Source organism: Anomaloglossus baeobatrachus, chromosome 5 (genome assembly GCF_048569485.1).
Source record: "Anomaloglossus baeobatrachus isolate aAnoBae1 chromosome 5, aAnoBae1.hap1, whole genome shotgun sequence".
NCBI lineage: Eukaryota > Metazoa > Chordata > Amphibia > Anura > Aromobatidae > Anomaloglossus > Anomaloglossus baeobatrachus.
The window spans coordinates 228,171,449-228,183,774 of record NC_134357.1 but is presented as its reverse complement, the minus strand read 5'-3'; the positions used below and the strand labels follow the sequence as shown (position 1 = coordinate 228,183,774).

Below are 12,326 nucleotides of genomic sequence, written 5' to 3'. Positions count from 1 at the left end.
CGGCGGTAGCACAGAGCGATCCTGTCAAGATAAACAGCCACTTCCGTCCCTGGAGACTCTATGGATCTGCATAGCCTTAGGGGTTTATAAAGCCGGCATAACCTAGAACAGCTGTGTGCCCCTTGATCAGATGGGCTGGCGCATCATAGTGTCGCTATTGCGCCTGCGTGCAGTAGTTAAATCACTGCAGCTGTTTATCATGAACGGCTATGAGCGATGTCCGCGCGCATGCGCGGCGCATCGCCCCCACTGCGCATGCGTGAATCGTCACCATGACGTCAGCGCGCATGCGCAGTAGTACATCGCATCGCGCCACGCAGGCGCACATCCACCTCAATTCCGATAGATTAGCTGCAGCCTTCTATATCTCATGGTACAGCATCACGGCTGAATGCCGCATATGACTATCTATATACCCGCAACATATTTGCATATACCGATAATATACCGGCAATCACAGTGGCAATGTTAGTGCGCATGCGCGATGCGTCATCTCTGACGTCAACGCGCATGCGCTGTACATCACATTCCGCCACATTCAGCCGTCTTGGATGAGTTACTGTTGCGCCTGCGTATCGCAGCGAACCCTCACGGCTACATATTTGCATATGATCTCTACGACGCCAGTATATATTACAGGATGAAACCTGCCATATATACATAGCAGGTATAGATCATATAACTATTCTCAGTATATACTGCCACATCTCTATAGGGCACACAGATCTGATCTTTACATAGATAAATATGCACGGCCTTTTAGATTGCCTAATAGAAGGCTCATTAGGAATACATTTCATGATAATAGGGTAAATCTCTGCTTTTATATATTAATCAATGTAGCTTATTATACAACATATAGCAGGGATCCTGTGTAAGATTAATAACGTATACATAACAATTACCAGTGATACCTCAGAAATTCCCTGCAACAGGCAACCCTAATATGCAGAAATTTCTCCAAGATTGGTCATTAATATACTCCTATTTATCAAAGCAAGAAGATGAAATTATAGTTTAATATTTTCCAAAGATTTGGATAGATGCCATAGGCATTCTGTCTCTAATATTATAACGTTATAGGATATCGAACAGATAAGTCCTTAGGTATTTTTACATGGGTAGGAAACAACTAAAAGAGAGCAGTTCGTTAAGCCCTTTTGGAGATAAGGAACCCATTTTAAAAATCCATTCAGATTCTTTCTGTAGTAGAATTCTATCAAAGTCCCCCCCCCTTGGATTACGCCTTACTACTTCGAGTATAGAGAATCGGATATGCTTTATATCCCCGTGATGTACGGTGTTTATATGCCGGGAAATTGGGGTATCCCTTTTATTCCGTATATCGGATAAATGCTCCCCTACCCTTCTCCGAAATTCTCGTCTAGTTTTACCTACATAGTCGAGAGGGCAGTTGCAGGTGGCTCTATAAACGACTCCTGTAGATTTACAATTACTAAAGTCTCGTAGAGTGAAGATTTTCCCTGTTGCTGCACTTCTTACTATTTTACATGAATCCATAGAATCACAGTAGCTACAGGTCCCACATCGGAACATACCGCATATCTGCCTGTCCAGCCAAGTCCCTAACGGACGAGGTCCTTGATATATGCTATGCATGAGTCTATCTCCTATAGTTTGACCCCTTCTATAGGTAATGCATGGATTTTTTGGAATATATTTGGCCAGATCTCTATCTGCCTTTAAGATATTCCAATGTTTGTTAATAATTCTAAATATCCGTTCAGATTGAACATCAAAGGTACCAATAATACGTGTAATATTCAGATCCTCCTCTTTCTTTTTTGAAGACATAAGTATATGTCTATCACTATCTCTGGCAAATGCATAGGATTGCTGTAAAATTCTTTTTGGGTACCCTCTGTCCAAAAATCTTCCAAACATATCTGAGGCCTGTATTTTAAAATCTATATCCCTGGAGCAGTTTCTGCGCACTCTCAGAAACTGCCCTTTCGGAATCCCTCTTTTTAGAGGGATGGGATGATGACTATCCCATTTTAGCAGGGAGTTAGTGGCCGTTGGTTTACGATATGTTGCCGTATGAATCTTGCCCCTGTCATCTTTTGAAATAATTAGATCCAGGAATGAAATTGAATTAAGATCATAAGAATAAGTAAATCTCAGCCCTAGCGTGTTCTCATTGAGATTAATAATAAATCGCTCAAAATCAATAGCTAGTCCATTCCAGAAGACGAGAATATCATCAATGTATCGGACCCATAGTCCGATACATTGATGAAATGTCTCGTCTTCCCCCCCAAAAACCACCGTTTCCTCCCACCAGCCCAGGAATATATTAGCGTAACTGGGGGCACATGGGCTCCCCATTGCTGTACCCCTGAGCTGGTGGAAGTATTTGGCGTTAAACAAAAAATAATTATGGTGAAGAACAAATGATAATAATTCTTCAATGAACACATTGTGTACATTACAGTCAATTGATCATGTCTTGAGAAAAAAGTCCACTGCTTGAATTCCAAGGTCATGAGGGATGGAGCTATAGAGCGCCTCGACATCAATGGAGGCCAGAATGGTATCTGGGCCTACATTGATATCCTCTAAAATCTGTAAAAGATGCGGAGTATCGCGGACATAGGATGGTAACGAAACAACAAAGGGCCTAAGTATCTTGTCAATATAGATGCCGATGTTTTGGGACAGTGAATTAATTCCTGCAACAATAGGCCTACCCTTTAGAGGGTCCAGGCCTTTATGCACTTTTGGAAGCGCCTAAAATACAGGAATTACAGGGCAGTGTGGTACCAGAAATTCAAATTCATTAGCGGAGATAATTTTATTTTGTTTAGCATTGCTTAATAGAAGGAGAAGGAGATCCATATAGATTTTTGTCGGATCAGAGGGTAGTTTTTCATAAGTATCTTTATCATTCAGCAGGCGTAAACTCATTTCAAGGTATTTAGGGTGATCTAATACTACGAGATTCCCTCCCTTATCTGACCTTTTAATTATAAGTTGATAAGTTGATCATTCTTTTTTAGTAAGATTATAGTTCATGTTGGAATGCCATTGTGGAATCTTACATAATTCATCCTGCACTAGTTTCAAGAAAATATCTATACTAGTACAGTTATTTATCGGGGGTGATTTTTTACTAGGTCTCTTTAGATTAGTAAAGGGGCCTTCCCCTTTCTTTCTAGCGCTGTCTTTAAGGAGGTCCGTTAGAGTCTGAAAACATTCGTAGTCTTCCTCACTAATACCAAGAACTTTGCATTGCTCCTTATTATTTTGTTCAAAAAATAATTTCCATTTTAACTTTCTACCAAATAATTCTAGATCCTTAATCCAGCCAAAACAATTAAAGTGGTTAGTAGGAATATAATTAAGACCTCTAGATAAAACCCTAATTTCATCATTTGAGAGTGGGTAATCAGATAGATTTAAAATCCGCCCCTGGCTTGATGAGCCCTGGTATGTGGATAGTAACCCCCCGCATGTCTCTGTTCCAAAAAAGATGATCCAGAGGGACCAGACAAAGAGGGAGGGGGTCCGTGGTATATTGAATTTCTGGTACCACACTGCCCTGTAATTCCTGTATTTTATGCGCTTCCGAAAGTGCATAAAGGCCTGGACCCTCTAAAGGGTAGGCCTATTGTTGCAGGAATTAATTCACTGTCCCAAAACATCGGCATCTATATTGACAAGATACTTAGGCCCTTTGTTGTTTCGTTACCATCCTATGTCCGCGATACTCCGCATCTTTTACAGATTTTAGAGGATATCAATGTAGGCCCAGATACCATTCTGGCCTCCATTGATGTCGAGGCGCTCTATAGCTCCATCCCTCATGACCTTGGAATTCAAGCAGTGGACTTTTTTCTCAAGACACGATCAATTGACTGTAATGTACACAATGTGTTCATTGAAGAATTATTATCATTTGTTCTTCACCATAATTATTTTTTGTTTAACGCCAAATACTTCCACCAGCTCAGGGGTACAGCAATGGGGAGCCCATGTGCCCCCAGTTACGCTAATATATTCCTGGGCTGGTGGGAGGAAACGGTGGTTTTTGGGGGGGAAGACGAGACATTTCATCAATGTATCGGACTATGGGTCCGATACATTGATGATATTCTCGTCTTCTGGAATGGACTACTAGCTATTGATTTTGAGCGATTTATTATTAATCTCAATGAGAACACGCTAGGGCTGAGATTTACTTATTCTTATGATCTTAATTCAATTTCATTCCTGGATCTAATTATTTCAAAAGATGACAGGGGCAAGATTCATACGGCAACATATCGTAAACCAACGGCCACTAACTCCCTGCTAAAATGGGATAGTCATCATCCCATCCCTCTAAAAAGAGGGATTCCGAAAGGGCAGTTTCTGAGAGTGCGCAGAAACTGCTCCAGGGATATAGATTTTAAAATACAGGCCTCAGATATGTTTGGAAGATTTTTGGACAGAGGGTACCCAAAAAGAATTTTACAGCAATCCTATGCATTTGCCAGAGATAGTGATAGACATATACTTATGTCTTCAAAAAAGAAAGAGGAGGATCTGAATATTACACGTATTATTGGTACCTTTGATGTTCAATCTGAATGGATATTTAGAATTATTAACAAACATTGGAATATCTTAAAGGCAGATAGAGATCTGGCCAAATATATTCCAAAAAATCCATGCATTACCTATAGAAGGGGTCAAACTATAGGAGATAGACTCATGCATAGCATATATCAAGGACCTCGTCCGTTAGGGACTTGGCTGGACAGGCAGATATGCGGTATGTTCCGATGTGGGACCTGTAGCTACTGTGATTCTATGGATTCATGTAAAATAGTAAGAAGTGCAGCAACAGGGAAAATCTTCACTCTACGAGACTTTAGTAATTGTAAATCTACAGGAGTCGTTTATAGAGCCACCTGCAACTGCCCCCTCGACTATGTAGGTAAAACTAGACGAGAATTTCGGAGAAGGGTAGGGGAGCATTTATCCGATATACGGAATAAAAGGGATACCCCAATTTCCCGGCATATAAACACCGTACATCACGGGGATATAAAGCATATCCGATTCTCTATACTCGAAGTAGTAAGGCGTAATCCAAGGGGGGGGGACTTTGATAGAATTCTACTACAGAAAGAATCTGAATGGATTTTTAAAATGGGTTCCTTATCTCCAAAAGGGCTTAACGAACTGCTCTCTTTTAGTTGTTTCCTACCCATGTAAAAATACCTAAGGACTTATCTGTTCGATATCCTATAACGTTATAATATTAGAGACAGAATGCCTATGGCATCTATCCAAATCTTTGGAAAATATTAAACTATAATTTCATCTTCTTGCTTTGATAAATAGGAGTATATTAATGACCAATCTTGGAGAAATTTCTGCATATTAGGGTTGCCTGTTGCAGGGAATTTCTGAGGTATCACTGGTAATTGTTATGTATACGTTATTAATCTTACACAGGATCCCTGCTATATGTTGTATAATAAGCTACATTGATTAATATATAAAAGCAGAGATTTACCCTATTATCATGAAATGTATTCCTAATGAGCCTTCTATTAGGCAATCTAAAAGGCCGTGCATATTTATCTATGTAAAGATCAGATCTGTGTGCCCTATAGAGATGTGGCAGTATATACTGAGAATAGTTATATGATCTATACCTGCTATGTATATATGGCAGGTTTCATCCTGTAATATATACTGGCGTCGTAGAGATCATATGCAAATATGTAGCCGTGAGGGTTCGCTGCGATACGCAGGCGCAACAGTAACTCATCCAAGACGGCTGAATGTGGCGGAATGTGATGTACAGCGCATGCGCGTTGACGTCAGAGATGACGCATCGCGCATGCGCACTAACATTGCCACTGTGATTGCCGGTATATTATCGGTATATGCAAATATGTTGCGGGTATATAGATAGTCATATGCGGCATTCAGCCGTGATGCTGTACCATGAGATATAGAAGGCTGCAGCTAATCTATCGGAATTGAGGTGGATGTGCGCCTGCGTGGCGCGATGCGATGTACTACTGCGCATGCGCGCTGACGTCATGGTGACGATTCACGCATGCGCAGTGGGGGCGATGCGCCGCGCATGCGCGCGGACATCGCTCATAGCCGTTCATGATAAACAGCTGCAGTGATTTAACTACTGCACGCAGGCGCAATAGCGACACTATGATGCGCCAGCCCATCTGATCAAGGGGCACACAGCTGTTCTAGGTTATGCCGGCTTTATAAACCCCTAAGGCTATGCAGATCCATAGAGTCTCCAGGGACGGAAGTGGCTGTTTATCTTGACAGGATCGCTCTGTGCTACCGCCGATTCCATTAAGGAAAGACTCCGTGGATCTGCATACCTAATTGACTCTTTGTTATGGCAAGTAGATACAATGTATATTGACTATGTTCATGTTTATTTTCCACACATGCATGTGTTATTCTTAATGATACAATTATGCAAACCTGATAGACTGTATTCTGCTTTTTGTAGCCTCCTGATGAACCACAATAATTCATGTGGGGAAACGCGTTGAGGTGAAGATCAAATTAACAGGCTTGATGTTAAACTCACTCTGAATATATTGGGACTGGATTCCATATGCTCGCCTATTCTGGACCTGCTTAAACCATAATAGCGTCTGCCATGAATGTAATGGGAAAGAGCATATAAGCCCACAAGTTAAGTTTCTGTGATGCATCATCCATAATCCTGGAGTGAGCAGCCTGTATATATGTTGAATAATCATTGTATGCTATATGTATGCGAATTCCCTTGTTATCAAGGGCCTATATGTACTATAAACCATTGTATGCTATATGTACGCGAACTGTCCTTGATATCAAGGTTATATGTACTATAATTAATTCACTGTAGGTGTGGATATTTAATTTATATATTCAAAATAAAGAAATAATTGGGAATATTTTGTCTGATACTGGGGGCACATCTAGATGCAACCAATTACACGCGCCGGTGAGTGGACAAAACAATCAATATTTAATTGTCGGCTCCGGAAGGGAAAAGCGTGACCCAGAAGGAGTTTGCTGCCATGACATCGCCTCGGGTGAGTACACCGCGCACACTTCTACCCTTCTATCCCCTCCACAAATGTTTTTAATCTCCGGATTCTGGTCCCTATAGACTTATATGGGCACTGGAATCCAGAGCAGATGCAGCCTTTTTTCAATCTGGCAGTGATCCGCCGGTCCCGGATTTTGGTGGATTCGATCAACTTTACTCAGGAGCATTGCAAACCTGGAGAGGGAGAGGAGTTTAGAGGTCACTGACCATGCTCTCGCTAGGGCCTGTCATATAGAAGAGGGTGGAGATGGGAAAGATAAAACCCAGAAGTAGGTAGCTTGGTAACAGTTAAAAGAAGGGGTAAAAGGAAAAGTGTCAGGGAGCCTAGTCCTGATCTGGCGCAACCTAATAAATATGCCTGTTTGGCTGCTATTGGAAATACAGGGCCATAACTAGGCTCACTACAGCAGGATGTTGCTTCTAGCAACAAGGAAAATGACTGCTGTAGGAATGAGGGAAATAGTAGTGCAGGAAATGGCAAGACAGATGTTGGTGGTAAGGGAACTCTATAATTAGGTGGACAAACAGGGTCATCTGTCATCGAGACCATGAATGCCGAACAGTGTTATTATGATGTGGTGGGTATTATGGAGACCTGGCTGGCTGAGAGCCATGACTGGGTGACAAACATAGAGGGTTACATCACAGAAAGGACAGGAAAGACAAAAAAGGTGAAGGGGTGTGTCTAACTTAAGATTTGTGCTCAATGGGAGCTACAACAATGTAGAATCAGTATGGGTAAATGTACATGGGGGAAGGGAATAATGGAGAGCTGCTAATGGGAGTTTGCTATAAGCCTCCTAACAATACCTGAACAGGGAGAGGGTGAAATGCTGTAACAAATTGAAAAGGCAGCTAATACTAATAATCAGGTCCTTATTATGGGGGATTTCAGCTATCCTGACATTCAGTGGGACATAGACTCTATGGGTTGTGCTAAAAGCTACAGGTTCTTATCTACATTTTTGTTTTGTTCACAGTTGTCATTTTTCTTTTAAACTATTCACAGAATTTGTTGATTTCAATTATTTTTATTATATTTTATTATGTACAAGACATATTATAACAATTCAATTGAACAACCCACTCTTTGTGTCCTTGTGCACTAAAAAGTCCCTAAATTTTCCCTGTTGTCCTGTAACTACCTGTTTTCAGTACCTAGGCTTAGATGAATTGGTGCCCCCACTCTGCGGCGGCTTGCCCTTGCTGTTAATTACCTGTTGCTAACTATTAAGGAAATTGAGGTAGGTATAGACACCTCTGTATCGGAATAGATTTAGGTGTTTAAAAGACACAGGATAGATATAGCTTTCCACCAGTCTGGACGGGAATTATAGGGCACTATTAAAATTTGTGTTGACCCGCTTGATGGACTGACCCAAATTTAACGACCCAACGCATTTCTCCCCACACTTTTGGGGTTCATCAGGGATCTTTTAAAACCATTGACAACACTTATACATTTAAATTGATAGGAGGGTATCCTGTAATGGATTTTCTGGTCCAAAATATTGATGGAGATTTACTTTTCTTTTTCCCCCTAAATTAAAGGGAAAACAGATCTATATCAGGTTTCTATAAGGCTTGTATGATATCTATTCAGTCTATTCAGTAGGGGCTAGTGGTTATCACTGTACGTTGTGACTTCACAGTTTCCTTCTCTTTTTTGTTTTGTTGTGATAATTCTGTAGACTTCAACTATTAGAGAGGAAGAATCAGTGTTATGTTCACTGTATTTATATGTTGTGGGAACACATATTTTATTAACCCAGGTTCGGGATTAATAACTGTATTCTTATATACAGTATATATTGTTGAGGACAAGAATTGAGTATACAAAATTACTTAATTCAGCCATGTCATAGACTTAGGTATATAGTTCAGTAGATGTAAACTAACACACATATCTATGCATGTCTTTGTTCTCTTTTACTCTTTTACTAATACGTTTATATAGGTATATTGCATACTCAGTGTATTCTCCCTTAAAACAATATATATATATATATATATATATATATATATATCAGCACATGTATTCTCAAAGATGGCTGCCGTATCCTGTTTGCACCCGGGACAGATGGACAAAAGAAATTCCTGGAGTCTGGACTGTCCAATCAAAGAGAGGATATGCAGATCCTATACGTCATGAAGTCCCGACCTACGATACTTGATTGGACTAAAGCTTTTGTTTACACCCCTTTTACTTCGTGGCCTAGCTGTCCAAGAATAAAAATTTCAGTTTTGTCTCAGCTTCTGTCGTGTGAGGGAGTTTTATAATTGATTTAATTAATTATTATTCTTTCTCGTTGTGCACACACGATATTTTAATTAATATGATTCAAATTTTTCAATGTTACCTTTAGTTGAAGTTTTTTTTAAACAAAAAAGAGGAGGGAAGGGGAAGGTTCCCAAAAACTCCTTTTCTTTCCAACTGTTTTCGGTCTTTCCCCCTTTTTTTGGGGGAGGACCTCTGTGAAAAAATTATTAGTCATTAGCCTTCCGAATACTATGGTGTGGATATTATTTCAATTTTTATTCATTACCTTGAGGGTTTGTATTTCTCTATTTCTATAGTGAAGGCTGATATTTGTGTCACCATGTCTTCCCACAGTAAGGTCTATTCAGATAAATTAAATACCATTATATTAAATTGGATTAGATTATTATATATTTACTTTAGCTATTTTTTTATGAATTTACTTCCTTCCAGAGTGGCAGATTCTCCTCGCTGTATATCCGCTTGATATATATCCACTTAACTTTGTTATTTTGTATTGTCTCATATTGTCTGTACATGTCCCCTCTGAATTGTAAAGTGCTGCGGAATATGTTGGCGCTATAGAAATAAAACATTATTATTATTATTATTATTATTATCATCACTCTGTCATTTATCCCTGAGGGTCTATTAGGAGGCTTCTAAGATGGAAAAAAGGTTTTCTTATAAGGATATAGTCCCTATAGATTTTAGTAGTTGTTAAATATACTTTATTTGAGTACTTACTGAGGTACTAGCGTTATCCCCAAACAGCTCTCCAGTGCTTCCTGGTATCACCTTCCTCTGTAGTGTGACCTATCTATCCATTACCGCCCTTTAATATCCCCTCTAATTGCCTCCATTTCCGTTAACAGTACTTTGCTAACCGAGCAGCACCTGTTTCTAGTCATGTGACTATTGCATCTGTGATGCCCCTGTGGTAACCAGGTGTCACAAAACAAGGTAACATCACTGTAACAGCTCGGGTCCTACATAACTGTGCCATTTAGTACACACACTAGCACATCAGGACACTTACACTCAAAACCAGGGGGGACTCCCTTAGAACCAGATGACAAGGCTGGGCACTGTGAGCTAACAGGCAGCCAACTGTGAAGGGAGGACCTGGGGGAGGAGCGAGTGACCTTTGGTGCCGACCCCCACAAATACACTGTGTGCAGAATTATGATGCAAATGAGAATTTTGATCACATCATAATTTTTATATATGTTGTCCTTCTCCAAGCTGAATAGGCTTGAAAGCCAACTACCAATTAAGTAAATCAGGTGATGTGCATCTCTGTAATGAGGAGGGGTGTGGTGTAATGACATCAACACCCTATATAAGGTGTGCTTAATTATTAGACAACTTCCTTTCGTTTGGCAAAATGGGCCAGAAGAGAGATTTGACGGGTTCTGAAAAGTCCAAAATTGTGAGATGTCTTGCAGAGGGATGCAGCAGTCTTGAAATTGCCAAACTTTTGAAGCGTGATCACCGAACAATCGAGCGTTTCATGGCAAATAGCCAACAGGGTCGCAAGAAAAGTGTTGGGCAAAAAAGGCGCAAAATAACTGTCCATGAATTGAGGAAAATCAAGCGTGAAGCTGCCAAGATGCCATTTGCCACATGTTTGGCCATATTTCAGAGCTGCAACATTACTGGAGTATAAAAAAGCACAAGGTGTGCTATACTCAGGGATATGGCCAAGGTAAGGAAGGCTGAAAAACGACCATCTTTGTAAAAGAAACATAAGATAAAACGTCAAGACTGGGCCAAGAAATATCTTAAGACTGATTTTTCAAAGGTTTTATGGACTGATGAAATGAGAGTGACTCTTGATAGGCCAGATGGATGGGCCAGAGGCTGGATCAGTAAAGGGCAGAGAGCTCCACTCTGACTCAGACGCCATCAAGGTGGAGGTGGGGTACTCGTATGGGCTGGTATCATCAAAGATGAACTTGTGGGACCTTTTCGGGTTGAGGATGGAGTGAAGCTCAAGTCCCAGACCTACCGCCAGTTTCTGGAAGACAACTTCTTCAAGCAGTGGTACAGGAAGAAGTCGGTATCGTTCAAGAAAAACATAATTTTCATGCAGGACAATGTTCCATCACATGCATCCAACTACTCCACAGCGTGGCTGGCCAGTAAAGGTCTAAAAGATGAAAAAATAATGACATGGCCCCCTTGTTCACCTGATCTGAACCCCATAGCGAACCTGTGGTCCCTCATAAAATTTAAGATCTACAGGGAGGGAAAACAGAATGTGGCGCCCCTGACCCGGTCAGGCGCCACTGAGTACTGCACCCATGATGGGACAGTACTTCCAGGTAATCCTAAGGGCCAGAACGAGGTGTGTACGCACAGACACATAGCAACCAGTTCTCCCACACCAGTAGATGGGACCCTTGGGCAGTCTCCAAAGGGGGCTAGCCTTCAAATCTTGTCAAGGGGTGGAGCGGAAGGGCTTGGAGCTAGAGTGCAGAGGTTGTCAGGAAAGGAGGAGAGCCAGTCTAGTGGTGGTGAGCGGCGGTCATGAGGCGGTTACGCGCGCTGACACTAGTCAGACCCTGCACGGGGTAGTAACCGTTGGCGGGGGAGAACGGTCACCTGGAAAAAGGAGATGGGTGTTCCTGGTGACTAGGCATGTACGGGGTACAGGTCCCTAGAGCAGACTCCAGTTTAACTACCTGTTAAACCTGCCGGTGAGGTGAACTACATGTACCTCATCAACCTCACAGAGTCCGAGCCTCGGCAGCAACGCAGGGACCCATAAGGGGACAGAGCCTGGAGCCATCTCACTTGGTCTACGCTGCCGCCAAACGGGCCAAACAGAGGGGAGAAAAGGCAGCAGCGACTCCCTGGATAGACCCCATGGTACTCTACGTCAGGGGGTTATCCGAACACAGAGTGCTAGGAAGGCGAGCTAACAGGTTACCCTCAGACTGGCCTGAAGGAGCCCTGGTCCTACCT

At 41.5% G+C, this 12,326-nt stretch overlaps 1 protein-coding gene across 1 annotated transcript in view; it reads right to left on the bottom strand.

Annotated features, from left to right (window-relative positions):
- LOC142309884 (E3 ubiquitin-protein ligase DTX4-like) overlaps positions 1-12,326 on the bottom strand; it is a 161,350-nt gene that overhangs the window by 24,822 nt on the left and 124,202 nt on the right. The gene's annotated exons all lie outside the window — the stretch shown is intronic.